We start from the raw sequence: 16,102 nt of genomic DNA, 5'->3' as shown, positions 1-16,102 counted from the left end.
AAGGAGCTGCTGCTGACATCTCTCCACTTGTGTGAGTTCAAGAGTGGTTTACCTGTTTGGTTAAATGGTGAGAATATTCTGGGTCATCTTTCTTTATTGGGTGGAACTGTCCTGTGAAAGGCCATGGTTCCTCGTTACCCATCTCTCTTTCCTTATTGTGCGCGCTCTTTCTCTCTCTCTCTCTCTCTCTTTCTCTCTCTCTCTCTCTCTCTCTCTCCTTTCTCTCTCTCTCTCTCTCTCTCTCTCTCTCTCTCTCTCTCTCCTTTCTCTCTCTCTCTGTAGTATAGGGCTTGAACCCTGTGCTTTGCACATAGGTAAGTGCTGTACCACTGAGCTATATCCCCAGTCCTTTTTTACTATTTTTAAAATATATTTTTAGTCTTTAGGTATATAAGTATACCTAAAATATATATTTTTTTAGTTGTAGGTGGACACAATACCTTTATTTTATTTTTATGTGGTGCTGAGGATCAAACCCAGGGCCTCACGTGTGCTAGGCAGGTGCTCTACCACTAAGCCACAACCCCTGCCCTACTTTGTTTTGATATAGTGTCTCACTATGTTGCCCAGGCTGGCATCAAACTTGTAATCCTTCTGTCTCTACTTCCTGTGTAACAGAAATTATGGATGTGCCACCGACAAGGCCCATCTCTTTGACTCGCTATAGTCAACAAAGTGAACTCCAATTATTTTATTAATAATTTTCAAATATTTTGCTCTCACTAAAATATTAGTAATAATAGATTTTTAAAAAAGAATCTTGGTTTAACATCTCAGATATAAAGCTCCTGGTTTTATTCAGGAGCTTTCAATTCAATTCAATTCAATTATTGGTTTTAATGTCTTATTGTAGATGAAAAGCATTCTTCAAAAGTTCCTCAAAAAGGTATCAACTTCAAAGGGAAGTATATATTTTGTTTTTTGGATTTTTTTACAGTGCTGGGGATTGAACCCATGGTCTTGTGCATACTAGGTAAGCAATTGTACCACTATACTACAACCCCAGCCCATGAGAATGATATAAAATCAGGATACTCATTTTTTTTGGTTCCCTAATGTCAATCAGAAGATTTGGGGTATTTATGTTTGTTGTTGTTTTGGTACTGGGGATTGAACCTGGGGATACTTTACCTTGAGCTACATCCCCCATCCTTTTGATTTTTTATTTTGAGATAGGATCTCATGAAGTTACTTTGGGCCTTGCTAAATTGCTGAGGCTGGTCTCAAACTTGAAATCCTCCTGCCTCAGCCTCCTGAGTCTTTGGATTACAGGCATGTGCCAACATGCCTGGCTGCATTTTTATCTTTAGAAAAATGAATTCAAATCCACTGTAAGTCTTCATTTGAAAAAAAAGTCAAACAGATTTGACAATTCTGTTTCTAAATTTCAAGGTACTTGAATTTTTATTGGTGACAAACTTACATAACTTTCAGCAATAAAATCACAGAGTAATACAAACACTTCAAATCATACTTGCTTTTGATAAGCAATTATTTTTCCATTCATTGTTAAAATGTCCCTGTTACCTTGAAGGAACAGATAAGTGTTCTTTTATTTTTTTTTCTTTCCGATTCCCCAAAATATTATCTGCCAACACTGCACAGCACTGAGACCCACTTGTTCGAACAGGAAAGGTCAGGAAATATAAAATACTTTTCTTTTTCATAAAGGGAAATTGCATTATTTATCTTCACGTTGGCATATTTTCTTAAGTATTTTGCCATAAACTATCGGTGAATCTCTCTGCTGTTTGAATAACTAAGGCTGCCACATCCATAGCACAGTTGTGCCAGGCCAGTTGGTTAGGTACTGAAAGGCTGAAGAAAGTCTAGGGACGGCATGGGAGACACATGATTTATTGGGAAAGGCTTACAAGAGAGCAGTCACTGCTCCAAGAAGACTTCAGTGGCCACAGGCTGAACCAGTAGCACCTCTGTCCCTCACGACCCAGTTCCAGAAAAAATCTCCTCCATCCCTCCTGGCACTATGTCCAGTGGCAACTGGCTAGACAGCTGGTACATACCCTCTTGACAGAACCCTTAGTTCTGTGCCCATCTCCTCTCAGAGTGGGGGTTTTATATGTCCGACTGAAGAAGCAGTGACAGCATCAGCACGAGCTTGCTTAGTTGGCTTGTGTGACCAGCATCCCAGGGAGCAACGGGCCTGGGGTACATGCAAGAAAGTAGCTTTCTACAGATAACACTCACTTGTCCTAGCTCCCCGGGTGCATAGAGAAAGCCTGTGTCCTTCAAGATAATATGTATCTGGACATTCTGGCCCAGGCTTGCTCTCACTGTTCCCTTAACTTGGCTAGATTTTTGGGACTAGAAAGGGGGCATTCAGGGACTCGATGTTTTACTGTCCTCCTTTTCCTTAAGGATGATGCACAGTCTATTTGACAGATCTCTAAAAAGTATTGTAAGGAAGCTATACTAAGCATTTAAATATTGTTTTTATTGAAATAACTAGATTGCTGGGCACAGTGGCACACACCTGTAATCCCAGCAGCTCAACAGGCTGAGGTAGGAGGATCACAAGTTCAAAGCCAGCCTCAGCAACAGCGAGGCGCTAAGCAACTCAGTGAGACCCTGTCTCTAAATAAAATACAAAATAGGGCTGGGGATGTGGCTCAGTGGTCAAGTGCCCCTGAGTTCAATCCCTAGAACCAAAAAATAAAAAATAAAAAAATAAAACAACTACATCAATGATACCATGGAGAAGTTTGTGTAATGTGGTTCCAACCTTCTGGTTATAACTTGTTGGTGAAGACACATTATTACAGACAAGAATGAATATTAGACAAGACTGCAGTGATTTGATTCTGTATGTATTAGCATTGCAATTTCAGAAAATTCATTTGTTTTAATGAAGTCAGCTGCTCCACTAAAAAAAAAAAAATCAGTTTTATTTTCCCATGAATAAATAGTAAAAAATTGTTTTTTTAAACAGTGAGTTATTGAAAAAATAACCTTTCTGGAATAACTTTCTTTTCTTCTAATCAAATCTCTATTTGATTATCATTTTTTTCTTGGCTCCACAGCTGAAGCAGGAACTAAGACATAATCCAGAACAAAAGAAAGAACATGACTGAAAATTGAGGGAGGAAAAGAATGTTTAATTCAGGAAAACTGGGATTTTTATGGCTAGAATTGGGGGTGGGGGTGTAAATGACACATAATATCTAACTTTTCAAATAATGAAGACATTGATTCAACCAATATTTATTGGGCATTTATTAAACATTACGCCCCTACTGATGAATAACATAGCATTTCTGTCACTAAAAAGCACATCACTCTTATGGTGAAGGTGGGGAGGATAAGACATAGATAACATGGGGCAGGTTGCAAAAAGTTCCTAGGGCTCTTATCAGCCCATATGTCATAGCCACAGAAACAGCGAGCAAGAAACAAAGCTACTTATGGCAAAACTTCTAGCTGTCAATGGAACACGTAGCACTTCCTTGAAAATCCTAAAAATATTAAAGTCATCCCAGTGGTTGGCCATGTCTTCTCCAGCCCCTATCCCATATCCATAACATAACAAAAAGGGGGCAGGGCTTTTCCAAGATGGTAAGAAAAGTCATTTCCACTGCAGTCTTGAGTGGTCAGAGGAGTCACTTCCATAGACATCAGAAACAGGAAGAATTTTTCTGACAATGAGGGGAAATCTAAGATGAAGAAGCAAGTGGCTGCTTTCAAGTTAGATCATCTTTTTGGTTCCCTTGGTAAGTGTACTATTATTACTATTATTATTATTATTATTATTATTATTATTATTTGGTAGTGGGGATTGAACCAGATACCCAGTCCTTTTTCTTTGGGACAGAGCTTCCATAAGTTGCTCAGGGTCGCACGAAATTGCTGAAACTGGCCTTGAACTTGAGATCCTCCTGCCTCAGCCTTGAGTCGCTGGGATTACAGGCATGCACCACTGCGCCCAGCACAAGAACTATGATCTTAATTATGTGGGTTTATTCATTCCTTTGTTCACTCACTGACTTACCAACTCACTATGGAATAACTTTCTTTTAATGACTAACAAAAAAATCTGTCTTGTATTTCCTTATTGACTCAGAAGTTAGCAAATATGTAAGTTGGGACTTAGATACACTTCCGCTTTCATCATAATGAATAGGAACTTCCCACACTGCATAATTTAATCTTCTACTTATTTCTATAATTTTGCCATATTTCCTAAACAGATTTCCTTTAGTGTACATTAACTAAAGGATGTGAGTCGAGTTTTACTTTTTAAACAATTCTATAAATGACCTTATTTATTTTATTTTTTTCTTGCGATACTGGGGATCAAACCCAGGGCCTTGTGTTTGCAAGGCAAGCACTCTACCAACTGAGCTATCTCCCCAGTCCCTATTTATTTTAACTGTGGCAGAAAAGAAATATTTTCTTAGTGGTATACAAGTTGTTTTCTTTTTAGTTTTTTTTTTTTTTTTTAATTTTGTGATTCGTTAGGAAATCTTGGTACTGGGTGCAGTGTCACGTACCTGTAATGCTAGCAAATCGGGAAATTGAGGCAGGAGGATTGCAGAGTTCAAAGCCAGCCTCAGCAACCTAGCCAGGCCCTGAGCAACTTAGCAAGACCCTGTCTCAAAATAAAACATGAAAAGGGCTGGGGATATGGTCAGTGGCTAGTGCCCCTGGATTCAATCCCTGGTATCAAAACAATAATAATAATAATAATAATAATAATAATAATAATAATAATAAAAATAAATGAAAAGTAAGAAAAGAAAAAAGAAAAGAAACCTTGGAAATAGGAAATATCAGTATTTTAATTTAGTAAAATTGTTTCAAGTGTTGCATTGATTCATACATATTAAACATTTTGCTAATAGTGATGCTTTTCTCTTTAGGTAATAGATCAAACCACTATAGTCACTAGGGCAAGGTTCGCTTGTTAGAAAAGTGGGTAGAAATGCATTTTTCAATTAGTCCTCTTTGTAATTTCAAATTGTTTTAGCTGACTTCTTGTTAGATTTCGTTAAACTGCCATTTTTGTCATACATTTTGGCCAGGAAGAGGTTTAGGGAAGTAGGACAAGAACTCCTTCTGCCATTGTGGCGTTGTGGCTGTGGTTTTCGTTACTGATCTTTCCAATCCTTCTTTTCTTTGAATGACTATTCAGAACCATATGCTTACTGGTTTTGGTCAGGTTCTCAAGAAGCAGAGCCTGACATGGGGATTCTTGCACCTGGATTTTTGGAGTGAGCTCAGCTGAAACCAGGAAGGGAGTGAATGGAACAGAATAGCATAGGGGAAGAGGTGGGTTCCACTGAAGTCTCTCCTAAATTTGACCCCAGAAGGTGCCCTGGAGTGTGGACGGCCCTGGAGTGTGGATGGCCCTGCAGACGTCTCTCACCTTGAGGTCACAAGCAAGCCTCTTGCCGCCCATTATCATTCGGTCCTACAAGTCACCCAGGAGTGTCGGGTAGGGTGTAAGTGCCTGACCTTCAGGTTAGGCAGCTCCCTTCATTTACATAGTTCTCCCAAGCAGATGCAGGTTGTGAGCTGTTAGCAACGAGTGGGGCATGTGGAGAGTAGGGGCACTGACCCGTTAGTGGGATGGGGCAGGGCACCCACACCTACTATATGGGGTAAGTTTAGTTAAAGCTAAATAATATAATCATAAATAGTAAGTAAATCTTTTACTTAACCATTGTACAGTGTGCCATAATGTGCTGAAAAGATGCAAACAAGTGAGGGTGCTCCTGTCCCTAAAACCCCCCACCTTATATAAACTTCTGACTGGTAAAGAAACAATGTCAATCCACATACTAAGTTTCAGGAAAAATTAATTTTCAGTTGTTAGATTTTAAAATATTTATATATAAATAGAAAAGAAAAACAACAATAATATATATATAAATAGAAATTCTAATATTTTCTTCATGAACCCCAGGGAGTCATTTTGCAAACTCCATTTTGGAGATCACTGTGCCAGTCATTTAGTGACCAGGAAATACAGGCCTATAAAATTCGAACCAGAAGAAGCTGATCTACATTCTTCCACCTGTCCTTTCAGTGTCTTTTTGCTTTGGACACCCTGTTCCAAATTTTCCCAGTGTCTTCCTACTATATGTATATCTTCAAGCTTGCCAGAATCCTCCATTTCCTTCCTATATGAAGTTTCCACAAGCCAGTAAAACCAATAATCCAACAGATAAATGTGTAAGAAATCATTCATTGAAATGGAAAAATCATAATAGAAATGCAAATCAAGCCAGGCATGGTGGCCCACACCTGTAATCTCAGGGGTTCTGGAGGCTAAAATGGGAGGATCACCAGTTCAAAGTCAGCCTCAGCAAAAGTGAGGTGCTAAGTAACTCAGTGAGACCCTATTTCTAAAAAAAAAAAAAAAAAAAAAAAAAAATACAAGATAGGTCTAGGGATGTGACTCAGTGGTTGAGTGCCCCTGAGTTCAATCTCTGGTACACCCCGCCAAGAGAAAGAAATGCAAGTGAAAACTATAATGCAATACTTTTTTTTTTTCATTTAGCAGATGACAGAAAATAATTTCATAAAACATCGTATTAATAGGGTCTGAGAAGTAGATCATTTATGGAGGTCAATTTTAGTAGTATCTATCAAACTGTGAAAGGTACATCCCTTTGACTCAAAAATTCTGTTTCTAATAATATATGAAACAATACTTGTGTATATGCATGCGTGAAGAAGTATGAGTAAGGTCTGGGAATATAGCTCAGTTGTAGAGTGCTTGCCTCACATGCACAAGGCCCTGGGTTCAGTCCCCAGCACCACACTCACAAAGTTATGAATAAAAGCACTAATTCTTTATAATAATGGAAGATCAAGCAATAATGTTATAGCCACAATAAGCAGCAATTGCTTTGCGTGTGAACAAATCTCTAAGGTGTGTTATTAACGGAAGAAAAGCAAAAGTGTAAAACAGGCGGTTTATGCCACACACTAGCCAACACAGGCAGAATGTTTCTGCATGATAGACAAGAAACTGATAATGCTGGTTGCCTCCTACGAGAGAAACTGGTTGGCTGAGGGACAGGGGGACAGGCATGTCTTTTAAACCATGTGCTTGAAATACCTTTAAAAAGGTTCTTAGCATGCATGAAGCCCTGTGTTCAATCCCCAGCACCAAACCAAACCACAAAACCTCACAAGTTCTCCATTCTCTGTTAGCTCTCACAGGAGCTGGGAGTGGGAGTAGTTACCTGACAAGCAGGTCCTGCTGGAGAGTTAAATAACTAGTACAACCTGGAAAAGGGAGTCCAACTGTGGACAAAAGACTCTGGAAGGTTCCCAAGACCCATTGAAGGGAAATCTAAAATTTCTTCCCCTTTCCTGTTCCTTGTCTCTGTGAGGCTAGATTTTCTTCAGGTTCTTTAATCAAAGCAACATAGTTTGCGTGCAGAGGCAAGTATGAAAACCCAGGTTTCTTCTACATGCCAGACGTTAAGGAGATTTGCAAATACATAAAACAGAACAATTCTTTTTACTATCCATTCTTCTCTATGTTAGAAGATACGTTTTTATAAAATGTTTACATATAGTGGATTTAATACTGCTAACTAAAAATGGATAAATACTGATTTTCAAATGTTTAATTTCTAACATAATAGTAAGTATTGATAGCTATAACCTGCTTAAATAATAGGGTAATCAATCTTTTGTTTGTTTGTTTGTTTGTTTGTTTTGATACCGGGGATTGAACCCAGGGCACTTTACCACTGAACCACCTCCCCAGTCCTTTTTATTTGTTATTTTGAGATAGGGTCTCACCAAGTTCCCGAGGGTCTTGCTAATTGCCAAGGCTGGACTTGAACTTGCAATTCTCCTGCCTCAGCCTCCCAAATTGTTGGGATTACAGGCATGCACTACCACGCCTGGCCTCATAATTTTAAAGAGTCCCTAACACCAAAACGTTTAAGACTCACTTGTTTAGAAAAGTCTCTACTTCATTCACATTCTCCCTCTCCCCAGCACTATCATGTTCCATCTTGTTCATGCAGATTTGCATACCTGTGTCATTCCTCCTACTTGAAAGAAGGGACTTTCTTCACCACAGTACTCAGTAATACTTTGCATGTAGTAGAGGCTCAACAACAGAATTTTTTTAAAAATGCTTCCTGGTTTTCTTATAAATTTACTCTCCTTCTCAAATTCATCTTTGCTTGACTCTGATGCTTGTTACTGAGAGCTGTTGACTCTTTTTCCTTTTATTGCTAAAACTTCTCAAATACCTGGCCTTCTCTTAGCTCCGGATCAAGTGTGTTGTCTTATCCAGTGTGGAGTGTGGGAAGGAAACAGGCCAGGAATTCAGTTTTGTTTCCTGTTAATTAACATACTCATCTTGCTCAAGTATTGGTATTGGTATTGTTATTCTTGCTCAAGAGCCTATAATGTAACTGTTTACAGCCTCAGGTATAAATGCCTCTGCCTGTGTTTATGTTCACAGCTTTACCCCACCTACCATTCCATTAACCCAGCAGAACACCTTCTCCAAGTCCGGCTGCCAGCCTCACTGGTTCCCACCATGACCTTTCCAAAATACACCTTTGCCCTGGCCTCTCCCACCATATGGCTCGATGCCACCCATCCACCCCAGTATTAGATCCCACCGTCTCCGGGAAATCTTCTTGAATTTTCCTTTCTTTCCTCCCATACCATCATAGCAAACATGAACCTGGAGATATAGGCTCTGGGATAGGAACTAGTGATAAAGACTCAGCCAAAGGCTGGGGAGATAGCTCAGTCGGTTGAGTGCTTGCCTTGTAAGCACAAGGCCCTGGGTTTGATCCCCAGCACCCCAAAAAAAAGAAAATCAGCTGCATATAATCCCTGTGATCATCAGGACATTTGGGGAGACAGACATGATGATCATAAATACTATGTTCCAAATATTTTAAATGCATTATCTCACATTATTCTTAAAATGAGCCTATTAGATCACAGGTCCTAGTGCCCCTGTCTGAGAAATGGAGTAACTGGGCTGGGGGTGTAGCTCTGTGGTAGAGTGCTTGCCTAGTGTACACAGGCAGATAGTGCCCTCGATTCGACCTCCCGTACTGAAAACACAACAAAACAAAATGAAGTAACTGAATGCTCAGTGGATGGGGTAGCTTTCCCTATTACACATCTGGGAAGTGATGAGAGTCTTTAGGACCCTGAAACTGGAGTTCTTAATCACTGCCTTGTAATTACTGCTTCCCAGCTGAAATAGGCTCAGAGCCTAATGGGCAAAGTGACTGGGGAGGAAGGGAAAAAAGTCTTTGTCCCTGGAAGGAGGGAGAGGGCATGATTAGTAAGAAAAGCTTCATGTTGTACTTCTGTACCTAGGCATGAGCGCGCGTGCACGCGCACACACACACACAACCCCAACACACTGATCAGCATCATCAGGGGCATGGAGTGGTGAGTGAGACACAAACGTGGGAAATGTGTGGTTCTTTTGGATTCCCACAAAAGGTTGTTGTCCCTGCTTTTACATCAAATTCACTGAAGCATATTGATTTTTTTATGCTTCTGTTCCTGCCATTAAGGTTTCCTTCAGGATGGGGAAAATGTTTTATTCATCTTTCTATACCTGCTAGCACATGATAAGGGGTTCAGTGTGTGTCTTTAAAGGAATGAAGGGTCATCATACTAGGTGTGTGAAGCCGGAGGCAGAGTGCTGACAGAGGAGATCAGAAGGCAAGGGAAGGCCTGACTTTAGAGAGAGCGATGTGGAGATTTAAGCTAAGTTGCTGAGGATCTTGTTAAGTTGCTAAGGCTGGCCTTGAACTTGTGATCCTCGTGCCTCAGCCTCCTGTGGTGCAAACCTGGCTTGACATTATTTTAAAATATTTCTTTCATATCAAAGCGGATGAGGACTTTGTTCTGCCATGGCTCACCCCTTTCATTACTGTGGGTGATTTCTAGGTCTTCTCTGTAGGCCAAGGTTACTGACATCTCACAGAACGTGTCTTAGTATGTGTTCTCTTTGTTTGGTCAAGCAATGGAGCCTTCAGTCCTGTTTTCAGACACATTCTTATGTTATTTCTCTGATAAACTATTATTCTCTGTTTTATCTCTTTTCTATTTCAGACCTCATACTAATTAATCTTCTGAACAGATTCTCTCTTTAAGAATTTTTCCTTCTTTTTTCTTTCTATTCTGCTTTCCGTGAGTTTTTTTTCCCATTTCCATGAACTTTCTTGTTAATTTATATATACATACTAAAATATATAATATACAATGCATGCCAAATTCTTTGTTAGCCGAGATATACATTACAATTACATGTATCAATTAATAAGAAAGCTTAGATATTTATTCCATATATATATTACATAATATACATTTACATATATATATTACATAATATACCTGTTACTGTTTTGAGGATGCAAATTATAAGTACAATTATTTTAAAGCTTTCCCTTAATTGACCCTATTCTTCAGTTATTTTTCTATATTTATTTGTTTAATGAAGACTATGTCACAGGTTTTTCTCAAATGTCTACAATTTTTTTTTTTTTTTTTTTTGAGTGAGGAGCTACAAAATGGGAGGTGGGGAACTGGTATTCCAATCACTTTGAGCACAGACTTTTGGTCCTGTGTCTAATGTTCTCTTGCAGACTTGATGCCGAGCCTCTGAAGCCTTCTTCGGGGCTAATTAGCTTGCTTTTCATTAACATCTTTGATTTTTGTTCTTTAAATTGTGACTTCCTCAACCCTGTTATATCAATTACCACACTTCCCTCCAATTTGCGTCTTCTATAAATCCATCAAAATCTTTTTATTGCTGGGTGTAATGTTACAAGCCTGTAATTCAGGACAGACAGATGGCTGAGACAAGAGGACTGCAAGTTTGAAGGCAGTCTCAGCAATTTAGTGAGACCCTGTCCCACAATCAAAAAGTAAAAAGGGGAGCTGGGGTTGTGGCTCAGTGGTAGAGCACCTGCCTAGCACGTGTGAGGCACGGGGTTCGATCATTGTCCATCTACACCTAAAAGAAAAAGTAAAAAGGGCTGAGGAGGTACTCAGTGGCAAAGTGTCCATGGATTTACTCTCCAGCACCAAAACTAACAAACAAAACACCTTTTTCTTCTTTCTTGTTTGCTTTGTCCTTAAGGATTAACTTTTAAAAATTCTTTTATGGTCATTTTAGAAAATGGGAGGGAAAAGAAACTTTTGGGTGACTCCACAGTTTTAAACCAAAAGTCCACTGAAGTTTTACTTAAGTAGGAGAGTCAGGCATTTGCTGCATATTTTTATTTTTAAAGAGAGACAAAACAACTGCATGTGGTGGCACACGTCTGAAATTCCAGCGACTTGCGAGGCTCAGGCAGGAGGATCACAAGTTCCTGGCTAGCCTCAGCAACTTAGTGAGGCCCTAAGTAATTTAGTTAGATCCTGTCTCAAAATAAAAATAAATAATAAAAAATAAAAGGGACTGGGATGTAACTTAGTGGTAAAGTGCCCCTGAGTTCAATGCCCAATAAAAAAAAAAAAGAATACACACACACACACACACACACACACACATAATACACACATGCACATACACTTTTATTTACTTTGTTGAATCAAAGGGTCACACAAATTATTTCTAAGGTTGATATCAAGCAAACAGAAAGGTGCTTTAGAAACCCAGTTGCCTTGGAGTTTATTTAAACTAAGAGGAAGAGGTCATGTTTTCCTGCAACACATATTTGGTTCTTTAAATAACAATTGTGACAAAAAGCAGAAAGAAGGAAAGCTGAACTTGTGATCCATACAAAACACCAACATTTTGGGTTGAACATAATTAAATATATCACTTTTTGAAATACTGTGATAGCAAATACTTAGAGGAATGTCTTAGGTGGGTATAGGGATGCAAGTTAAAAAGAAATTTTAAAAAATCACATCAGAACTATTCAATTTCTTTAAAATCACTGAGCAACAAAAGCAGCACTGAGCTTCCTTACCGATGTTACACAACTTCTATACAGTGCCTTGACTTAAATCCAAGAGCAAAAGTTAAGACTCTCCTCTATTTGCGGTAAACAACAACAAGGTAAATTTAGATGACTTCGCCCCTGGGTTTTACCTGGGAGTGGCCTTTTTAATATTTTGTTTAAAAGAGGGCAGATTTGGCACTTCAATACAAATGTTGCCAAAGTTAATATTTCTCAAATTTCTCCAATTTCGTGCATTAATTTGTATAATGACCTCATTCATGTTGGTCTCCAATACCATTCCCTCACCATTTCTACAAGAATATTGTGAACCTTATCTACATGGAAAATCAAATCCAGTTCACAGACATTTTCAAAAGATTTGTCTAATGTTTCCAACAATACTTGAATTGGACCTAAAATGCCAAGATGGGGGCTGGGGTTGTAGCTTAGTGGTAGAGTGCTTGCCTTGCATGTGTGAGGCACTAGGTTCCATCCTCAGCACCACATAAAAATAAGTAAGTATATAAAGATATTGTGTACATCTACAACTAAAAAATATTTTTTAAAAAAATGCCAAGATCACTCTCTGAAGAATCCACACAGAAGACAAAATATGGCATTGCATAATGTCTACAAATCAGTGTGCCGTCAGATCCTCCAGTTAATTAGATTTAAGTTCATAGGTACAATATTCTTACAATTTAAGACTGATTATGAGTTGGGCATGGAGGTGCACACCTGTAATCACAGCCGTTTGGGAGGCTCAGGTAGGAGAATTCAAGTTCAAAGTCAGCCTCAGCAACTTAGCAAGGGCGTAAGCAACTTAGTGAGACCCTGTCTCTAAATAAAATATTAAAAAGGGCTGGGGATGTGGCTCAGTGGTTGAGCACCTCTGGGTTCAATCCCTGGTACAAAAAAAAAAGACTGATTATGAAAATCCTCCTTCTGGAAAAATACATTATCAACATCTTCATCTCCCTTAGATACCCAACAGAAAGTCTTCCTCTTCCTGATGACGTGCTGTTACAGATCTTCACTACAAGCTGGTAGAACTTGGAGAAGACAGGATCACTGGATGGGTGGGTTCTGGGGGCCAGGGCTGGGTGGGCACTTGTACCCGGTGTTCAGGATCACCCCCTTCCAGCTCTGCACTAGGCAAGTGCTGTACCAGGGAGCTACATGCCCAGACCCTTGTTTTCCCTTTTTAAAAGATAAAACATCGGTGACTATAGAGAAAAGATTGGAGGAAGAGCAAGATGCAGGCAGACAAAGGTGGTCTAAAGCTACAGCAAAGTCCAAGCAGAGCATGACAAGGGACTGACTTGGTGCAAAAGTCCAGCAAGAGTACAGGAAAATGCTTTTTCTTCCCTAGGCACCATCAACCAGTAACTGAACGCAGAGGATTAAGCTGAGGGTTAAAAATGATGTCAAGGCTTTCAGTGTAGTTGACTGGGATGGTGAACCACTAAGATAGGGAACACAGAAGGAGGAAAGGGTTTGTGGAACTCTGGAGACACTTACATTTAGGAGAGACAAAAGGGCTTAAAAAAGGGCTGGGGGTGTAGTTCAGTTGGTAGAGTGCTTGCCTCACATGCACAAGGCCCTGGGTTCAATCTCCAGCATCGCACACACAGAGACTGGGATGTAGCAGAACCAAAGGGGAATGGTCTTTCACAAGATGGCTGGACAGTCATGTCAGATAAAAGTAGAGAAAGCTTTTGTATTTGATCATTAGGAGTTGATTTGTGACCTTCAAGAGAGGTTTTCATAGAAGTCTAGAGACTAAAGCTATATTCTAGGAGATCAAAGGGAAATGATGCAGCATATAAAATTTCATAGAAAATGAAATAATAAATTGAGTAGTTAAGAGTCACTGGAATTTTTTTTTTTTTTTTTTGGTACTGGGGATTGAACCCAGGGGTGCTTAACCACTGAGCTACATCCCCAGGCCCTTTTATTTTTTATTTTGAGACAGGGTCTAACTAAGTTGCTTAGGGCGTCGCTAAGTTGCTGAAGCTGGCTTTGAATTTGCAATCCTCCTGCCTCAGTGTCCTGAGCCTCTGGGATTGCAGGCATGTGCCACCGCACCCAACAGGAAAATTTCTTTTGGAACGGAAGAGACTTGCAGATTTGCAGGAAGAAGACAAATCTAGTCCTAAAAAATAGGCTAAAAATAAAATGAGGATATGATTGTTAGTTCAAGGCCTCAAAAGACATGTGATCAAGGTCATGGAATGAGATCAACTTTAGAAAGAAGTGCACTTGTGAGGTTCCTAGGATCTCCCATCTAGTAACTCTGCTCTCCTTAAAACACACCCACCCACAAGGTTTGGGTCTTGCACCATTTTAATCTGTAGGAAACAATAACTCATTGTAATACATATCCTAAAGTATAAATTCAGTACAGAGCAACATTAAGGGGGCATCATCAGAATATTCTAAGGTTAACTTTGGGTTTTTTTTTTGTTTTTTATTTTTATTGGTGCATTATAATTATACACAATTGTGGGATTCATTGTCACATATTTGTACATGCACACAATATAAGAATATGATTGGGTCAGTTCTAAGGTTAACTTTGGCACTCCCAGTTCTAGTCACCATCGAGGTCTCTTCATCATTGTGGAGTAAACAGATGTTTCTCATACTTTCCAGTCATCCAACAGATAACTGTTGTATGTCACAGGCACAAGCACACACACAAGCTCCCAAGTCCACTGTACTTCTCAGAAAGTACCGAGTTACTCCATCACTCTCCATCCTCTTCGTTTGCTTTATTTTTCTTCATAACACCATGGTTAATCTTCAGCTAATACACTTTAGCATGGTTATATCAGTTGCTGTATTATTGGAATATTTTACTACCAATCTGGTAAGAAATAGTCTTGGATCCTGAGTGCATCCACCCCTTTTCCTACTCCAGCATCTCCTAGATCTTCCTGTCATTCAGCAACTAAAGACATAATGCTTAGTCACAAGGAGGCTAAGACTAGCCCATGTTCTGACCAGGGGCAAGGTGGGAGTAAGGAGAGGAGTGTGTGGGAACATAGTCACAAGCTCAAATTTATACAATAGTTCCCTGTTATTGGCAGGGGATATGTTCCAAGACCCCCAATGGATGCCTGAAATATTGGACAGCAGTATATTTTTCTATACTTGCATACTGGTGATAAAGTTTAATTTATAAGTTAGACACCATAAGAGATTAATAATAACTAATAATGAAATAGAACTATAATGTTATGCTGTAAAAAGTTTGCATCACTACTTTTGTGCTTTGGGGCCATTATCAAGTAAAATAAGGGTTATTTGAACATAAGCATTGTGATACTATGATAGTCAATCTGATAATCAAGAGGGTTACTAAGTGACTGATAGGTGGATAGCCTATACAGCATGAATACTCTGGACAAGGGACGATTCTTGTCCCAGGCTGGATGAAGTAGGACAGTGTAAGACTTTGCTGAGCTATTCAGAATGGCACACAATTTAAAACTTACATTTATTTCTGAAATTTTCCATTTAATATTTTTGGACCATGGTTGACTATGGGTAACTGAAAGGGCAGAAAGTGAAAGCAGGAATAAGGGGGACTACTGTATGGTAACAATTTATTGGGAAGTTCAATGTCAAGGAAGTTGGTGTGAGAAGAAAAAGGAACAGAATCAGAGAAGGGAGAGAGCAAATATAAGGGAGCACTGAGGATGTGATACTAAGCTGGCCATACCTATGTTAAATAATTTGATTTTCAATCCCCACATCACAGTTACCATAGCCAAAATTACATTATGTAGTTTTAAATATAAATTATCAACATTGTTTTTCTGCCTACTAGAACACAAGCTGTGTGAGGGCAGGTGTCAGTTCCTCATTTTTTACCCTCCAGTCTTCTACTTATGCCCAAAGTTCTACTTGTTTATAGGAATGAGGATCAGGGATGAAGCTGTATCTTAGTAGTAGAATTTGTGTCTTGCATGCCCCAGACCCTGGGTTCCATTCCAAGCACCCCGCACCTTCCCAAATAAGGACCATACTCATGACCATTTCCTATCATAGTCACTACACCTAGGGTGAGTACCGTCACCTATTCCAAGATCCAGCAAACCTTTGAATTCTTGCTTTTCCTTACCTTAGCTGACCAAATAGTTATCATGGCATCTATAAAGGGAAAGAGGAAG

This window comes from Sciurus carolinensis, chromosome 2 (assembly GCF_902686445.1).
Source record: "Sciurus carolinensis chromosome 2, mSciCar1.2, whole genome shotgun sequence".
In the NCBI taxonomy this organism is placed as follows: Eukaryota; Metazoa; Chordata; class Mammalia; order Rodentia; family Sciuridae; genus Sciurus; species Sciurus carolinensis.
This window is presented reverse-complemented; position numbering follows the sequence as displayed.